A 19,375-nucleotide genomic window follows, 5' to 3' on the forward strand; every position below is an offset into this window, starting at 1 on the left:
AATGACAGACAGAAATGCATCAGAAGACAAAGGATTAGAGCAATATAATGCAAAATTTTAACTTTTCCCCTCCAGAATTCTCATACACCCACAACACTGAAGATTTTGGAGGTAAAACCAGTATATTCTTTTAACGTGCAGCTTTGATCTGATACAACTCGATGAACATCCTAACCTGTAAGTAGCTAATCTCTTGATCCCTACAATATGCAAATGCAATTATATAATTCTTTACTTGCTGAAAAGCTGGCCCTGTAGATAACAAATAAAGCAGGATATTCTTTAAATTTCAAGTTTTAATTTCTACTGTAAGCTTTTCCCTCCTTCATTTGCACACTTGATTTTAAACTTCTACTTGTAGTATTAACAAAATTAAAGGACTGTTTCACTGACCTTACAACAGAAGAAACTGAGTTATTAACATCCGTCTTCAGAGAATTTACTTCCAGTTCAATTTAAGCTGTAGGGTTGTTTGGTTGGAATTTTTTTATGACAGTTCCTCACATATGATGGTAGAGTAGAAAACCTACAAACACATCTGCCAACCAAAGGAAAAATAGAAATAAATCCCTGGATGCAGAATTCTGATTACACCACAAAAAAAACCCTCTTCTTGCACTTTTAGCACACTGCTTAAATCTTCCTCCAAAATTCAACTTTGTTTCTTTAAAAGCCAGGTACTGTAGCTGTATAACCTTGAAAAACTGAAATAACAATCAGTGTAGTAAGTTTCATACACTTAGAATCTGAAACAACTCCAGGATGAAGTGATGAACACATTATGTGTTTGCTTTCATCTTGTGCAAGAAAAAAGGATCTTTATGCCAACAAATCCTCCTAGCACTGCAAGGGAATCAATATACCAGCAACAGCACCTATCCACCAAATCAGCAAGAAGCTCTGCCCCAATATACATGTATATATATATGGATTAAGAGGAACCCAATGGAAAATAAAAATCTGAAGGAATCTTATACTATACATAAAAGTGAGGGATGTAACATGGGCTTCAAAGGAGGAGATTTAAGATGATTGCTTTGGACTAGGTTAGTGGGACCTAGGAAGAAGTCGAGAACACACATGTCCACGTGTGTGGAAGTACATGTACATATGGGCAACTGGAAAAACAGACAGGACAATAACTACAGGTCTTATTTTTGTCATCCTTTGCTTGGCAATGGTAGCAATCATCAAATATCTTTAATCTAAATTAATCTAAATTTTCATGCAAAGTTTCAGGTAAAGACTGTAGTCCTATCTATAACTGACCTTTTTAACCAAATGTAGTTTTATTCCAACATGGTTATTTGGTCACATAAGAAATGTTTCTGGAATAATGCACACAGAGTCAACTGTCAACCAGACATGGTGGTATAGCAAGAATCCTACTCTTCGGTATCTCAATTCATGAAAATCACAAGCTTTCATTTGCTTACAGCAGTACCTGTAATAATTAGTATAAAGTTACCTCTAATTGCTGTCTTCATGTAGATTATTCTTGACCATAAAGAAATTTCTTTTAGTACTTGTTATTTATGTTAAATAGCAGCAATACTAATCCATTTGGCATTTAGTTCTTGTCACTGACTATTACCAGAGGACTACAAAACCATTTGACCTCAAGAGAAGTACAGCTGGTTTACAAATACATATAAGCTGGTTCTGGCAATATATAGCCATAAACAAACATGTATCCAAACTTTCTACCTTATCTGCAGTGTTTTCAGTAACAAATTTGAATATGAAATACCTATGATTTAAGCATTGGAATAGGAAACCTTCCTAAATACTCCTGAAGCATAAGCACGGAGATAGAGATTTAAATCAAAACCAGTGGTTTGAAAAGTTGTATACAGTCCAACACTTCTTAAAAGCTAAATCAAAATACTGAATAAGTCTAGAAACACCAGGTTGTTCTTCATAACTATTACTGAACTATTAAAATACATAACTAAGGCAAGCAATCAAATGGCATTGCTAACGTTTAATGTGTACCTACTTGTCTGCAAGATGAAAACCTGTGGATTCTAGAGTTGTGCTCTAAAAGGAAAATATTTTCCTTGTTCTGAAATAAACACATTTATTCTATAAATACAAGCTTGAATCATATAGAGGCATCTACTCAGCAGTTTCATCAGCCATTTTACTTCAAAAGGATTATTTTTTTGAAAGAAATGATGCAAAAATCTGCACATTGATAACACATTTTCAATTCAGCCATTGAGATGGTCTTCATTGTATTTGAAATTGGAGTAAAGGTAGGAGCAGGCTTTTGTGATTAACTTGATAATTCTTTCCTCACTGCCTTTGTGCCTTGCGAGATCTCCTTTTGAGTAAATGCTCTTTATTGATTTTTGTTTTGCAATACATAAAAACACATAATTAAGGAGATATGAACATACAGTGACTGTTACAAACAAAAGAAGTTAAAAGTTCTGAAGAACAGTGACCTTTTGAGTAGGAAGGAAAGATAAAGGTAAAAGGTCAAAGATATACAAAAGTGCTGTGCATGTTTTGTTGAAGAACACTCATTCCCCAAACCCTTCTTTTTGAGAACTATTTGAACTACTAAACTGCCATACCTTCTGGTCAAGAAAGGTATTCTTCCAGATATTTCAGCATATTAAAAAAATTCACAATAATAGAATGACATCATCACAGCTTTTTTCAGAAAAATTGTAAAGTGTGCAGAAAATTATCCACAGACATCATTAGCAATTAAAATCTATTTTAGGGCTTAAATCTTCTGATAAAGTGAGGTAGATAAAACAATACAGGACCTAAGATGAAAGTGAGGCAACTGGTCAAAGAAACATGGTCATAATCGCCCTATTTCCCTCAGAATAACTGCCTGGAAATTTGATTTATTAGGATTGGAAGATAAAAATCAAGGTATCAGGTTAGCATGAGCTTTTATTTTCTTCTTGTAAATGTTTTTTTCTGTTTTCTTGAACTCAACTCTTCTGACTAATGAGGAAAATAGACCTTTTTTTCTTAACTAAGCAACAATTCTCTAGGCATTGATCCAATGGATTTCTGTAAAACCTACTTCTAGAACAGCAAATACCTTTCATCTTGACAGTAACACAAATGCCAGAACATCACTATGATACTGTGCAACAAGCATTATAATATTAATCAAGTACATCAGCCTGCACAAATCTAATGTATTTATTAAAAAATATTCTTATTTAGGCTCAAATCACATTATGAAAGTTATTAGAATCCATCTTCAACAACAATTACATACATCACTGGGATTAACTGGTTATGGCACAGAGATAGCCATAATCAAAGGCTGCTCTCTCAATTGCAGTTGCTTTAGTGGCTTGTGAAAGAGAATTTACTCCCCCCATATTGTATGTGGCTTCCACACTACAGTACAAAAAAATTATTTAAAATACAAACCCATCATTATTATTTTCTCACGTTTCCAAAAGCCTCACTCAAAAAAAGATGAATGCTGACTGCACATTCACAGACAAAAATGGGATATCATCAACATTTTGAACAACAGCTGTAGGTAAGATTATGCTGTGCTTGTGCTTTTGTACTATGGGGAAGAGGGCACTAAAGAGGTATCATTCATAAATCTACTTATGTGGGATAAATCAGTAATCTACTACTGTTAGTAAAATGCCTTTCACTCTCCACCACAAGTAGACGTGTTAGCAGCAGACTTTAACAAAAGCTGCGCTTCCTCTTGCATTTAAGGTGAGTGGAGTATTTTTTCATTTGTCAGCATCACTAAGTAATTCAAGTTAGATGTCTGTTAACTAAAAAAACTCAGCCAGCCACTCAAAGAAGGGATACTAGGAGGAACAAGTCATCACTAGATCAAGACATGCTCCAAGGCTATGAAAAAATGAGAAACTACACAAGCAGCTCCAGAAGCAGCCAGATGGCACACAAGCCCACAAAATCTTAGACCAATAGCTCAATCAGGAGTTCATTTACCTCCCCAGTGTTTATGTGGGATCTCTCCAGAAGAGCAAATATTTAACCTTCCTGTGAGCAGAAACAACAGGAAGTATTTTTTAACAGGCCTGAACCTATGGCACCAGACTTCTTCTATTCTTTCCCCACCCTGAGCCACATTCTGCACATTTTATCTGTTTCTGTAGTACGCAGGAACATCCTTCACGTGGTATCATTAGTGTATTTTTGTGAGGACCAAAGTAACTGACAATCTGATATAGCTGATCTTCCTGATTTTTTCATATCTCAGGAAGATGAAAGCTGGCTTCATACAAAATTTCCATAAATCTGAAGTCACAATGAAAGTTCGTAAAACATGCTTCTGATGTGACCATTGTATTTTAAATAAAACCCGTGACAGATGTCAACTACATGACAGTACTTTTATAGTCAAATCATTAGTATTTCTGTTCTTGACAATGCAAAGAAACTTCCATGTTAGGATCTTCTATTGCATACACTAAACACACACCCCAAGAATACACTTCAGCCTTAACAACCGGAAAAGATATGTTCTTCTATCTAGAAGTTAAGAGGTTTAAGATTTTATCAGAGATAAAGCTCCCTTAAGGAAATATAACCTTCAGACTTGGACCGAGCTGGCTCTGTACAATAGTGAATAGCACTACAAAGATCAGAGATGGTTCACTGCACACACTTGCTCCTTATTGTGGCTACAGAAGCCATATACCTACCAACTTCTCCAAAGAACTGTAGGAATGTCACAAAGCAAATACTCTTTCACAGGTATTGTGGCTAAGGAGCAAAGTTGTTAATTTACTAAAGCACTGCAGAAAGATCAAAATAATTTTAGAGTATTTTAAGTTAGTGAGAACTACAGTGCAACTTCTGGAAACAGAAAGTTTTAAGTCCCTTAGCATTTACCTAGTAAAAAATTAAGATATGATACATAAAAGAAATTAGCATTACCTTTTTAATATATAAGCCTTTACATCTCAATGGTTTAGATAGATGTTAGTTTAGCAAACTGGTTAAGCTTTAACAGAGAACAGGTGACACTGAGTAACTATCAACACAGCTGACTGAGCCAAAGGTGCCTTTTAGATGCAAATTTCCCTATTTCAAAGAGGTAGCTATTCTCTCAGACTTTGAGGCAGCAATGCACTTAGACTAGTTACTCAAAATAATTCGATTGATTACACCTCAAAAAATTTGTAGATCACAACTTCTATCCTACTATGTCCATGAAAGTAAAATAAAATCATCGCAACTGAACAAAATCTGTGAATAAAAGGCTTGAAACATTGATTTATATAGCCTGTACATATATCTACCCTTTTCCATGGCAATTCATCAGTCTGAAAATACTTCAAGCAAAATCAAAAGTCAATGTGTTACAAGTATGTGTGTTGTATGGTGTTACACCATGGTGTAACATGTATGGTGTTACAAGTTACATTGGGTCTCCCTCTACTGTTGTAAGTCATAGTGCACAGCACTAGTGCATAGCAGCGTAACAACTGATAAAAACTTACTTGTACCCACCTATGTTCTCAGTAAAGATGCATAATTTTCTTCATTGCTTTCATGTTAGAGGCAATAACCCTATTTTCTGTACCATGCTAATCTGACTATTGCTGTCTTTCCTTCACTCAGTTGTCCTTAATTCAGTCACTTGCAGTACTATATAGTCCTCATTTTTGAGGTGTATTACACTAAGGGCTTGAGACCAGCCCTATCTGCCTGACTCTCAGATAATCTGAAAAGTCTTCAATATCACTTATTTCCCCCCTCACCATTTTAATGCCTGGGAATATTCTGCCCACCCTAGCTTTTCCATCGTGCTTTGGGAGAAAGTCCAACCAAGCATATGCAGACCTAACATGTTCCCACAAACCAGTAACCCACTTAGAGAAAAGTGCTGTTCTCCAGAGAGAAGCTGGTACTTGATCAATCTTACCACCAAACTCTGTTGACAAAACCAACAATACAAAATGCAAAGGAACCATGAAATTTTAAGTTGTGCAAATTTCAAACCTCCTGAAGGACGAAGACTTAAGGATGGAAGCTAAAGAGGTTTATTTATCCATTGTCTTCATGCAGAAGCTGCTCTACGCTGAAGTAAAACTAAAAATTGCCTCTGAATATAATTCAATATAATGAGGAAAGACTAGACTTAAATGCTCACTTCAGTTTACTTAATACTTTGAGTATTGGAACTGCAATCCGGTTTGCAAACACATTTTTTGTCTACCAAATGTTGCAAATTCTATACTTGATCTTTACTAGGATAGAAACAATATGACTGAGATTGTACACAAGTATAATGTGGCTACTAGTGTACTAGCATAAATTTTATTCACACAACCACATAAGCTGTTATAACAAAGCTAAAACCATGTTAGTCTACAGAAAAATATTTTTAAAACACTAGTAGGAAGTTTTAATGTAAAACAAAAATGGTAGTGCCAACATTAAAAAATGTATCTTTAAGAAGAGTTCTGTTTAATGCCCCTGTACATAAATTAGTTTGGTACTAAAGTAGCTCTGAATATTCTTTTGTAAAATTCACACAGGTGAATTTTACCTTCTGTAAAGACCTGAAATAAGAAAATTAGAAGTAAAATAAATTGATTAATCAGGGAGGTGAAAAAATACAGGGAACTTGCTATCCATTCCATATCAAATTTTTCTATGTATTTAGCTAATGATTTGAGTAACTCCAGATTTCACTTGCTTGCATCAGGAAAAACATGGAATATAACTAACCAGCTATCGTAGTATTGAGCATGTAACAGGTATTGAGTAAATACACATTGGTTTTGTCCTTCCCATAAATTTCACATTAAGACATGTTTAAATGAGCTTACTTTAAAAGATTTTAAAATTAGCAGATAAAGCAGAAACAAAAAAGCTATTACATTGAACATATGACCTATTATCTCTCAAGAGATTAGTAACCTTTACAACTGACCAGATAGAAAGGAATTAAAAAAGCAGTACAATTTGTTCTGAGTTATCTGACATCTCATTGCAAGAACTATATTGAAGTTTATACTACATATATATATAAAGCTTTATCTTGCAGCTAAAATGAATATACCATCCAAATTAATGGCAGTTTAGAAACATAAGCTCATAACAACAAACATTAAATGAAATATGGCAACATTTCATGTTAATCATCATGAAACACTGGAGCAGAAGAAAAATCTGAGATCAATAAAAATACATAAAAACAAACTGTTAAGCTATCACATTTTTCAGCACAAATCTAAAAAGCAACAAATGGAGAATCAGTTTATGGTATGGAAATCAGATTAAAAAAATACTTGAAGACATCTTCTCCAAATGACAGACAGTATTCTTTCTCTAAGTATAAGGTATTCAGTGGCAAGTGAGAGCCAAAATACTAATTTGCTAACTGGGAGTTTTTTTCAACAGGAACTTGTATGACATTACAATATGTTATACAATACATTGTGAACCGCAGCTGCCAACAGAAAAAAAAACATGCAGAAAACTGAATAGTCAGATCACAGTGAGAAAAAAATTAGTAAATGACAAAATAAGCATGTGTAAGTACTTGATTTGATGAATCCAGCAAGAAAAACACCCAAAGCAGAGTCCATTTAAATTGTATTCTTCATTAAAACAGGCAAATATTAAGATGGAAGATGTAACATCATAATGTATAAAAGAATTAAGAACTACACAATATGACTACACAGTTCTTAATTTTTTTATACATTTTGATGTTACTTTAGGCTTCTTTCTCAGTTTGGCAAACAAGTTTTATTCTAACCGCTCTCAAGAAAGTTAGAATTCTAATCACAAATGGGAAACAGCTGTCAAGTCCCTTTACCTATGCCTCTCTTTAACTTTGGAAGCTCACTCAATTTTAATCTAGGTAATTTTTAAGTCTGAAGCCCTCAGCCTGAAAGCTACTTTATGCAGATACTATTATCCGAGTACCCCTGAAATGACGAACTGATTAGTGGGCATCTCAAACTTTCACCAGGCATGTAAAAATGGAGATACTATCCATCAGTATTATCATCCACTGCTGAGCAATGCAAAGCCACTTGCATTGCACTATAGAATGGTGGTGTTATACAAAGTTTTTCCCTCCCCAGTCAGAGTCCAGCTTCTTAAGACTGTAAATATAAAATGAAAGACCATAAAAAATGTCTTAACTCAAGCTTAGCTTCCAAAAAAATAAAAAGAAATTTCACTCTTGCAGACAACATTAGCATTTTAGAAAGGGAGGAGAAATCTTACTTGATACTTTGAAAGAATGGGTTTTGACCTATTCAACTACTCATTTTGTATGAGCCAAATTACAGTTAAGAGGAGACTGAAGCTACTCTGGTTTAAAAGTTATCTAGGGTTTTCCACATTACATTAGATTTCCAGTCTGGTTCCAGAATCCATGATAGAAATTTGCCACCATGCTTCACAATAATAACAGTACTCATAATTCAAGAGTACTCTAACCTCATTATCCTAAGAAGGAGATACTGGTCAAGAACTAGATGTCAAGAGCGGTACTATTAGAAGAAAGCTTGTCATTGATCTTGAGGATTAGTAGCACTTTACAAGCATTGATGCAAAAAGGGGGTTGATCTTAACTGATTATCCTCCTGTAGCAATGGAACTCTCATGCCTGAGAAGTCAGAGCTCTGTCCACTGGGGTTACATTTCTGTACACAGGAAGACTGTGGAATAGCTGAACTGCAATGTCTGTACTCCCAACAGGTCAATTAGAATTAGCAGTCCATGCAGTTAAAGATTTGATAAAGTCACCTTGGTACACCTCATCTCCAGACTTCATATTCTCTTGTTATCTAGAAAGGGAAAACAAAACCGAAAAAAACAAATGCAGACAAAGCTCAGGGAATTATACTGCTTTAAAGAAGTTGATCTGACATTCTCAGCAAAAAGGCACAATCATATCTACACTGGCCCATTCCCAAAGAACTCATGCCAATTCCAGTATCTATTTCCTTTGTTTGTTGAGTAATTTCACCTTACTTGGCATTTTAGAGTTTTATAACCAAATATAGTCACAGGTCATGTTATATTACCTTCTCTTCACCTGTCATCATCCAATCTGCTGGATGAAGACCTGTTGAAAGACTTATTTTTTTTTTCCAGACATATTAAGACCATGGTGTGGAAATAATTGAAGTAAAATCTGCTGAAAAAACATGTATGTAGTGTATTTGACAATCACTCATTTTATCCAAACTGACACTCTAAAGTAGCTTATGGAGGCAGCTATTTGTTATTCCAAGAGATTTTTCTCCTAATTTCTCTGACACTGATTTCTATGGATTCTTTTAATCCATCAGAACCTGGAAAATCCTACATATTTTTTATTATCTTCAACATAAAGTAAATGAACTGTAGTTCTGTTAGAGCTCACTGTTTCTGTTCCTAAGAAGGAAAAACCTAAGTAAATTTAATATGCTCTGATAAATGATAAACATTCAAGAAGTATTTTACTTATCACTTAGAGGACAATCTAAGACTTTCCTGTATTTCTTACGCAAACCTATGTTTGACAGGAAAGAAAAACTGCATCAGCTCACTAGAAGTTCCATGAGCTTCTCATTGAGAATAACTACTGTCCATGCTCTGTAATTTCTGACCTATATTCATTCATCTGAGGACCATACAAGTTTGCATAACCAGCTCAGTTCCAAATAATACTTAATATATTTCTCCTCCCTACACCTTTAAGAAGCAAGGAATAAATTATCATCTGTTTTTCATGTGGGCACTGAGGCTAGGAAAGATTAAGCAGTTTACTCTGGCTCACACACTAAGCTGAAACAAGTGGCGAACTCACTCTGTGGGAATCTTTCATACTCATACTTTAAACATTGCAGAATCATTCCCAAAAGCATAATCCTACGCCTTTTCAATAAATCACAAAACTATCTATTTTATCGCAACTTTTCAGCTTACCTATTGAGATTTTAACAGTCATCATCTCTGTTTATGCCATTTCTATATCTGTGATTACCTCTTCCTGCAACACAAAATGTATTGTCCTCCTCAGTCAAATGCTTTTATTCCTTACTGAGGTCTCAGGTGCGGACTTACACCACCATAAAATAATCAAAGTATTCAAAGTTGGTATTAACACAGGGCTCCTGGTGTTACTTTTTTTAGTTCTTGAACCTCATACACTATTTGAAAGAGGTTTTCTCTTACCTTATGTGTTGCGCAGAACTTACCCACATAACTAAGCCTTAATTTTTAAAGCATTAAGAATTACTTTAAAATTTTTCCTGAAGCAGTGTGCCATATTCTGGTGTAACTTCAAGACTCACGCTCTGGGAGAAAAAAAGGTGATGAGAGAACAACGTTTTGCCAAATAAGATATCTTTTTTCTTGTAGTTAACAGGCCCATTAATTTCTTTGACTTAAAATAACCTTCACTGAATTAGCCACGTAATAAACAAGAATAAATTAAGCCTAAAACTAAATAACACTAACGGACTTGCACTACAAGTATGGGTTCACTGTTAGGTGAGGCGTAAAGTATACAGAGGGAACAGAGCAGTGAAGGAGACTAGCTTCTTTTTCCTTCCTTCTCCTCTATTACCTTCATTAGGTATTTGTCATATGAAGAAGCTGAATTTCTGCTTTTGATAGCCCAATGTTACATTTATTTATTTACATAACTGCCACAGTGCTAATGTAATTATAAATCTAAGATGAATATATAGGATATACTCTGTGCAAGAAAGTTGATCTCTAATGATAATTGAGCAATCTGAAAGCATACATTATTTAGATTGCCAGGTAGTTTTCCTTTACTAAATTAAAGACAAACACCAGCCCTACCTGAAAAACTGACAACACAAAACAAAAGAAATAAAGATAAACTTTTACAAATTACACAATTGTAACCCATTGAGTCAGATGACAGCAATATAATACTCCTCCTGAAATCAGAAAATCTGTTACCAATGATGTGCAGATGCTCTATCTTAGAAGTATTTCAAAATTAGCTTACCTTCAGCCTAAGACTTTCAAAAGAAAAAACAGAAAAGATAAAGTAGAATAGATAAAGCAGATATTATCTTGCCAACAGTGACAGGATTACACAATAACCAAGAAAGAGCTCAAAATCTTCAACTTGTTAATGAAAATATGTTTATCTAAATCAGACAGTTGACAGCAGCAATTGCAAACTGTTCTCATGTCACCTGCCAGTCTCTCTGGGATGCTCCTCACATCTCTGGACACCACTAGGTCCATCCCACCCTTGCTCCTTAAGGTGTCCACAGCCCCTACACCAGCACCAATTGACAGCAACAATGCCTCCAGAGGATATTCCAGGATACACAGATTTTGTCTATGGAGATTTTGCCACAACTCCGTAAACTGGCACTTATGTTTGGCACAGCATAATTATACATTTAACATGATTGCCATATGGGCTCCTAAGCATAGGATATAACATGGAATTTTAATGAACTCCAGCATTTCCACCAAAGAATACTATTACTAAAACCAAGTCATTTAACTAGAAGACAGACCAAAAGGACTGGAAAAATATCTAATTTTTTTTTCAATAAAGTGTTTTAAAAAATGTTCAAATGTGCTCAAGACAGGACAATCTAATTAAAACAGGAGTATTTTGTATTCTGATCTATTTTTGCCATTCTGAGATAATTCTGGGATGAGATATGTAAGTGACTTTTTGCACTGGATCTCCACATCCAATGGGCACCATGAACAATCTTGAGGTCTGTGAAAGACGACTAAGATATCACATACATATTTGGCATTCAGCATAACCAGTGATTTATAATTTTTTATGAAATACATAATTTGTTGAAAAATACCAGCCAGCATACTCCTGAACTTTTCTGATAAGCAATGCCAATCTCAGTTATACCAACAAACTTCAGAGGCAATTCTTAATTCCTTTGGATCTGGGCTTCATCCACCAACATCTTTCGCAACGGATTAAGCATTCAAATATATTTTAACAATACAGATATTGATAACCAGTCTTCCAAAGTGAAAGAGGATGAAATTGATTTTGTTAACAGAAATGCAAACAAAAGCACTACAGGAGACTAGCATTCTCCAGTTCATAAGAACTCTAATGTTTGTTATTTAAACAATATGCACTTTGTTTACATCAACAACTTCTGATTGTTCATTGAGTATGAAAGCGAGAAGGAACTGGTTTGCAGCCTCTGATGCTGTGATCCCAGCCTGTTAAGATCTCAGGTATGATTTTCAGCCAGCTAGCCAAGGACACAGAGTTGAAAAAAACAAAACAATTTCAATTCTAAATGTCACTTTCAGACAATTCGTAGTTCACTCCTGGCAAACCATACTTTGTTGTTTGCTGTGTTGACTATAATAGAGAGCGTCACTTTCAAACAATTCGTAGTTCACTCCTGGCAAACCATACTTTGTTGTTTGCTGTGTTGACTATAATAGAGAGCAATTCTCTACAAAACAGTATAATTTCCAGGAAATAAACTGACTAAAGAATTTGCTTTCCTTCCTAGCCCTATTTAAGGGAGCAAAGCTCGAATGCTCGAAGAGTATCTGTGAAGGTTTTAATGCCTATATACTTGTCAGATTTCCCCTAATTATCTTTTTAAATCAGCTATTTTCAAATACATTTAAAACGTAGGTGGAAATCAAATGCATTGGGTTTGATAAGCATATCACCACCTCTTTTGTCTTTTAAACTAGAAATGACAAAAAAAACACCCAAGCAAAAGCTAAAGAATATTCTGCAAAAACGGCTGCTTTAACAGACTCTCACTGATAGAGGAACTGAGAAAGGAAAGTCTTCACATTGACCTGCAAAAACCTCTATCACATCAAGAAGGGACACGTTAACTGAAAGGTCACTGAAATCAAATTAATTTGTTACCAACTTCAGTAAGCTTCAGATCAGATCTGCAGGCTCCACAGAAAGTTACTTTTTGTCCTACCCATTTGAAAACCAGACATGGCATTACAGGAAATAAGTGTTACATAATATAACTTAGAAATATAAAATATGCTTTATCTGGCAATGCCTATTAGTACTGTATTGACAGTAACAGCACAACAACAGGCCACAGAAAATTTTTGCATATCTATAGACTGTCTAAACAGGAGATGAGGACATTATCTCCTGTATACATGGAGAGCTTTTTATATCTCTTGTGTCACACAGATGAAGTAACCAGTTGGCAACCTCAGTCATCATGCACAGCAACAATATAAACAGATGGAGACAGACAGTCTTTAAAGCTGATAAACATAAGCACCACCACTTTTCATGGCAATCAAAACTGTATTTACTCATGTGGTAGTTATCAGGATTCATTCAATATTTTCTGACTCCTGCAGCAGAATTATTAACATTTTAAAAGCTCAGAAAACTGCCCTTTGACACTTGCTTGGCAATGTTGGTAGATTAGTCTCACTTACTGAGGGTTTTCAAAGACCTTTCACTGAGATTTTAACACTTGCTTGGCAACGTTGGTAGATTAGTCTCACTGAGGGTTTTCAAAGACCTTTCACTGAGAAAATTAAGAATCTGTCAAATTTACATTCTGGAAAACAGCCTAATAATTCTATTGTTAAAACTGTAAAATAAGAACAGTATCTTCTTGTGGAAAGTCCAGAAAAGTAAAAAAAAATCTTCAATTTATTGTTTAAGCAATCGTAATCATTATTTATCTCAGTTACTGATTGTTTTTGTAGCAGTGCCTCAAATACAGAAAACAGGACTCTAACTTTAGAACTAGCATTTCCTAAAGAAAGTCCCTACCAGGCCAAGTCTATCAACTTCCTACTTTACTTGTACACTTATGAGTCGCACTCCCTACTTTTATGGTGCTACAGACAGGCACAAAAGTTACTATTTATACATTAACAAGATGTTAGCAGCTTATACTTGAATTTAGCAATCATGAAAATACTTAAATTTAGTGCAAAATACATAATGTTAAATAGTCAGACAACAGATACCTAAGTATCTCACTAATAACACAAAGTATTGGAAGCTTTAAAGTCTACCTCAACAGGAAATAATCCAGATACCTCTTCTTCAACTCTGCAGCATTACAGAAAGCACATCTCAGATTCGCAGCATGCGCACATCTAACTTCCGCAGCCTGCCTGGAAAACTACCAAATTGAGCTTCTTTTGTATCAAGGCAAAGGGAGCAAATAAATAAAACCTGCCAGCCTGCTTTCCAGCTTTGGCATGGCTGAACACAGCTGAAGCTGTTTATAAAGGGGGGAAAAAAATAAATCTCACAGACCTCAGTCAAGGGATTCATAGGTCTTTACCAGAATTTTAAATTCAGCTGGCTCCCCCTAGTCTCCAAGCTAATAGATCTAAGTATTGATACCTTATGCTGCCAAAGCTTTTCATCAGCTTTAGTGTCTAATTGGTTGACTAATAGATCTAAGTATTGATACCTCATGCTGCCAATGAAATGCCTTTTCATCAGCTTTAGTGTCTAATTGGTTGTAAAGAGATGACTGAAATGTAGATTTCTAGTCAAGTAATCATTTTGTTAAAGTGCTTATATAGGCAGCTCACAAATTCAAGTCACCTTCTGGGATTCACCTAATTCATGTGTTGCCTGTAATAGCATCATAGAGAGCCAGCCCTCTAGCAACACTGCAAAGCTAGACAACTGCACCACACTTCTCACTTCATACCTGTTATACCATGTACTGGTTTGGCATTAAAAGGGAAGAATATAACCAAGAAATGTGGTACTTAGATTAAGAGCCAAGTGATAAATAGAGTATAACAACTTATTCACAAATTTAGAATTAAAATTAGGCTTAGATTATATTAATCATTCCTTAGATTCTTTAAACCATAATGTATTTAATTTATAAAAATATACATATGTAAAAGATCACATGCTTTATCAACATTTCCCCCCATTATTCTGAAGACTGAATGCTGGTACAACATTTTGCTGCAGATAAAGAAACAGCCATATCTTCTCTCACATCCCATGCTAAAAACAATTATAAATGAAGTTTTACTTTGAAGCGCTGTGAAGGTAGAAAATATAATCCATAAAACATGAGAATATTTCAAGCTAAAGACCTGCAAAAGAATTAGATTCCTATTCAACAGAATTTTAACACACTTTGTCACAATATGCAGGCAGCTCCAATGCAGTAGGACTAGGGAGGGACTCTTTATCAGGGAGTGTAGTGATAGGACCAGGGGTAACAGTTTTAAACTGAAAGTGGGAAGATTTAGACTAGATATCAGGAAGAAATTCTTTAGTGTGAGGGTGGTGAGGCATTGGAACTGCCCAGAGAAGTTGTGACTGCCCCATCCCTGGAAGACCCCTGTTCAAGACCAGGCTGGATGGGGCTTTGAGCAACCTGCTCTAGTGGGAGGTGTCCCTGCCCAGGGCAGCGGGGTTGGAACTCAATCTTTAAGGTCCCTTCCAACCCAAACCATTCTATTCTTACTGTGAAGCCCTACATCCTTGCTGCCTACCTGTGTATCCTCTATTTAACAGAGACATGCACAGGATTTCAACTGAAAGGAATATGAACAGGACTACAGTTAGTATTCCTAACAGATTCATACCCTCCCATTCTCTAAGTAACTAGTATTCAACCTTCCACAGACCTGTTAACTCAGAGGCCGCACAGTCTTTTTTCAACAACAGTTTGAGATAAGGCAATAACCCCAGCTCTCAGCTGTTCAGTTACACTACCAAGGTCTACATAAAGAAACACAGCATAACACTGAAGTCCAAGAAAAACAAGTCCATTTTTTTGCAACTTCTGGTGAAATGAGGAAAGGAAACAGAGTTGCTCATGCAGGCAATTCAAAGGGATACAAGAACTTGCTTCAACTTGTACAATATACTAAATTATACCACTAGGCTAGAACCTCAGTTTTACAACTTGCCACGTTATTTCTGAAATCACTAGAAACAAATGTCTTCATATATGTTACCATTATTTGGAATTTGATCTCAATCAAATTTTTACATAAAGGTTAAAAACTGCCAAATACTTCATGTGATACAGCTAACAGCTTAAAATGAAGCTTGCTGAAACAACTGTAACTCCATTTGTAGAGTATTTCAAAATTCATTCCTGTTCCCAGAAGAAAGTTTCTTGACCACAGAAAGGAATTAATTCTCTGCACACTGTAGGAATCTACTTTCCATCTGAGCGTGTTGTCTACTGCATGTTCAGACTCTGGAGCCTCTGAACTGGAGGCAATCCCAGGGTTACCAGCTAGTACTTCAATATCATGTATTAAAGCAGAAAGTACTGGATTCTTGTCTGAGTCCACTTTTTCCCAATAAAAATTTATGATTTGACACATAATAAATTCAACTCCTTTTGCTATGAAATTGATAATTTACACCTTAAAACTGTGGATTGCTTCAGGAAAGCACAGGACAGTTATTATTGTTTTCATATATAATAAACATAATCTGTTAAACTTATATATAAAATTAGGAAATTAAATCAATTTGTCTCTCTCACCTATACTTCACAAATTTTAAATAAAAATTTATACCACTCTATCACGTATACACAGTTAAATATGACCTCATTGCAAAGTCCATCAATCATACAGAAAGTTCCTACCACACAGGTAATGAGTTTTCTTGGTGTATCTCTCTCCTGAGATGCAGGCCCAAGACCAACATTCAGTATGAAACTAAGAATGTTAGTGAAATTTCTGGCTGTGAAGACAAGAAGTTACCTTTTAATCCATCCATGGATTTTTTTTTTTCTGTTGATGCTAGTCAAATGTGAATCTTCTGACAGCACCCCATATGCTACACAAGAACAAAGAAGATACAGTTAACCATTAATGATTGCAATTCCTACTTTCATACCTGCTAAAGTTAATTCTAAAGAATGTGAATTTTAATTTCCTCTGACAAACAGATTTGGCTTCACATGCTCACTGCTTACCATATAAGAATATTGGAAAAGGGCATACAACTCCTGTTCTTATTTTTCTTAAATACCCTTGGGCAGTGTGGTTACTCTTGCCTCCACAGGGGATTTGAAGCAAACAAAAATACAGGAGAGACTTGCTGAAGTTGATAAAGTGCCTGTAAACTGTACCCATTATTTCATTCATAACAATGTGCACACAAAAATCCCTAGCTATTTTTTCACTTACAATACTTAAAGACTAAGAAATTTAGCATACTGGTTTAGTTATTCTTAGTATCCAGCACACAGCTTGTTGAATATATTGCTGAAGTCCAGTCTTGTTTGGACATGAGGGCAGCTATGGTGCTGCCATTACTCCAAATGGAGTTGTGTGACCGAACCCACAGAGAGATCCACTTTTTCCTCACACAGTAATGTCCCATACTCAGTCTCAAAAACATTCACAAACACACACTGCAAACATAGCTTGATACTGCAAGCAGCTGATAATTGAGCAAAGCTCATAAATTAGAGACGCCACAGCTGAAGGCTGGATAGGAGCTAAGCATGCTAACCTTATTTTGACCTAAGTCTCCACACTTGCGCAAACTGGTTAATGATATTTTTTACTCAACCTTTGTGTCTGTGAAATAGTATTCTAAATAACCTACAGAACCAGGTGAAAATAATTAGCTGATAAAGACAATATCTTTCACCACCTTCTTTCCTACACATTTACATAAGTTAAGACCTTGTATACCAGTTGAGCTGCTAACAAGAGCCTGGAGATGATGGAAATCAAATAGTAGCTCAAAACTATTAGAACCAATGAGAACACCACAATTCTGTGAACTAAAAATGAAGACCACAATGGAAGTTGCCTACGAAAACCACCTACAGCATGGACAGAAAACATAAATCAGTAAGTTTGTTTTTGAAGCTCTGTGGGAACACCCAAATAACAAACTGGCCTAAGAATAAGCTCCTTCCTTGCTTTTGTTCCCATATCACATACTATCCATATCCCAATGCTATCAAGACTACAGTTATAAACTGTCCTTATGACAGATAAGAGACAACCATTCTCCTTATTGCTGGTCCTTATGCCAACTTCTCAGGAATCTTAGGATAGAGAAACATGAAATCACGATAAAATTTGACTATCAGTTGCCTGAAAAGTTTATGCGTATTAAAACAGTCTATGACTAAATTTCCTGCAGACAAATACACACATAAGTTATATAACTTTCCCACAAGCCTTTCAGCACAGCCCTTGTATGTTCTTAGTGGTTAGAGAGATTCCCACAGAGATAGAGTAACTTCCTGGCTATTCCTGCCCTAAGGGTATTGGCCTCCCGCATACTTGAACAGGAAAAAACCCTCTGTATTTGCCAATTAGCAGCCCAATCCCACAGAAAGTGAATGAATCACTTATTCCTTCTGAAACAAACCCGGTTTGCTGCAACACAGCCTCCCATACCGCAAAAGCAGATCTTACAGAGGTTAAAAGATCATTCTTAGAAACATACTCAGAAATCTGAGTTAATAAGGAAGAACTCCACTTAATGGGCCTATTAACAGATAACACAGGTGGAAATGTGAACCCTCTGGCCCAACCTAACAGCGCAGCCAAATAAGTACGTATGGCTAACTGAATTTTTCCTAACAGGCTCCCTTCAAAAAGGGCCTGCATACAAAATGCACTTCCCTAACGAATTTTGCATACTGCACTGTGTGGAAGCGCCCTTACTTGCCTTCACATTCACGGTAGGAAATGCTTTGCCCAGCCAGGCCTCCCTCCCCGCGCCCAGAGCCCTGCCGTGCCGTACCGCACCGGGCACGGAGCAGGCCGGGGCAGCCGCCTAGTGGCTCACGCTTGTGCTTCAGGGAAGGCTAATTGCTCGCCCCAGGTTCCTCACCGGTGCCTCCCCCGCGCAGGGCAGCAGAACGGGAGCTGCCGCGCGCCCCGCCGCCAGCGGCCGTTAACGGTCACCGCGCGCCAGAGGAAAGGGAAGCGCCGGGCAGCAGCGCCTTCGTAGGGCGGGGGGCGCGCGCCGCCTCACTCACAACCCCCCCCCTACCGCACCAGGCACGGAGCAGGCCGGGGCAGCCGCCTAGTGGCTCACGCTTGTGCTTCAGGGAAGGCTAATTGCTCGCCCCAGGTTCCTCACCGGCGCCTCCCCCGCGCAGGGCAGCGGAACGGGAGCTGCCGCGCGCCCCGCCGCCAGCGGCCGTTAACGGTCACCGCGCGCCAGAGGAAAGGGAAGCGCCGGGCAGCAGCGCCTTCGTAGGGCGGGGGGCGCGCGCCGCCTCACTCACAACCCCCCCCCTCCCTTCAGCGGTCGCGCGCGCATGCTCGCCACACCCCCCTCCTTCCCGCCCATAGCGAGGCTCCCCGCGCGCCGCGCCCCCTTCCCCTCCGCGAATCCCGCCGGGGGCGGGGCGGGGACGGGCGCTGCGCAGGCGCAGTGGGCGGGCGCGGCGGGTTCCCGGGGCTCCCCTCC

At 37.2% G+C, this 19,375-nt stretch overlaps 1 protein-coding gene across 5 annotated transcripts in view; it reads right to left on the reverse strand.

Annotated features, from left to right (window-relative positions):
* Positions 1-19,375, reverse strand: part of FAM35A (family with sequence similarity 35 member A) — a 36,273-nt gene that overhangs the window by 15,855 nt on the left and 1,043 nt on the right. For 2 of the 5 annotated variants that reach the window (XM_014940486.1, XM_014940481.1), the window contains exons 2-3: positions 16,690-16,765; positions 394-538 (exon numbers count right to left, since the gene is read on the reverse strand). The gene's annotated coding sequence lies outside the window, so the exon portion shown is untranslated. Of the gene's footprint in view, positions 1-393; positions 539-1,269; positions 1,445-13,995; positions 14,063-16,689; positions 16,766-18,790; positions 18,861-19,375 lie in introns of those variants that run through there. The other 3 variants (XM_014940484.1, XM_014940483.1, XM_014940485.1) reach the window with 3 other exon arrangements.

The sequence above is a fragment of the Calidris pugnax genome, unplaced genomic scaffold, assembly GCF_001431845.1.
Source record: "Calidris pugnax isolate Ruff unplaced genomic scaffold, ASM143184v1 scaffold39, whole genome shotgun sequence".
NCBI classification, from domain to species: domain Eukaryota; kingdom Metazoa; phylum Chordata; class Aves; order Charadriiformes; family Scolopacidae; genus Calidris; species Calidris pugnax.